The sequence below is a fragment of the Aptenodytes forsteri genome, unplaced genomic scaffold (assembly GCF_000699145.1).
Source record: "Aptenodytes forsteri isolate BGI_AS27 unplaced genomic scaffold, ASM69914v1 Scaffold651, whole genome shotgun sequence".
NCBI classification, from domain to species: Eukaryota; Metazoa; Chordata; class Aves; order Sphenisciformes; family Spheniscidae; genus Aptenodytes; species Aptenodytes forsteri.
Window position 1 is genome coordinate 12,147 of NW_008794079.1, and position 337 is coordinate 12,483.

Sequence of the window (337 nt, forward strand, 5' to 3'; positions counted from 1 at the left end):
AAAGCCGTGTGGGCGTGGCGCTGAGGGACATGGTGTAGTGGTGGCCTTGGCCGTGCTGGGTTAACGGTTGGACTCGATGGCCCTAAGGGTCTTTTCCAACCTAAACGACTCTGTCGTTCTGTGGTCCTGGGCAGCCGGCTCTGGGTGTCCCTCCTTGAGGACCAGGTGACCTCCAGAAGTCCCTTCCCACCCCAACCATTCCGCGTGAGAAGGGCCAACGAGCTCCCCTCTGCCACCAGGCCAGGGCAAGCCCGGCGTCCCCCTCTCTCCGCGGGCAAGGCTCTCCAGCCCTGTTCATACGTTGGGGGGGGGGCGTCCCTCCCCCTCCTGGGGTCAG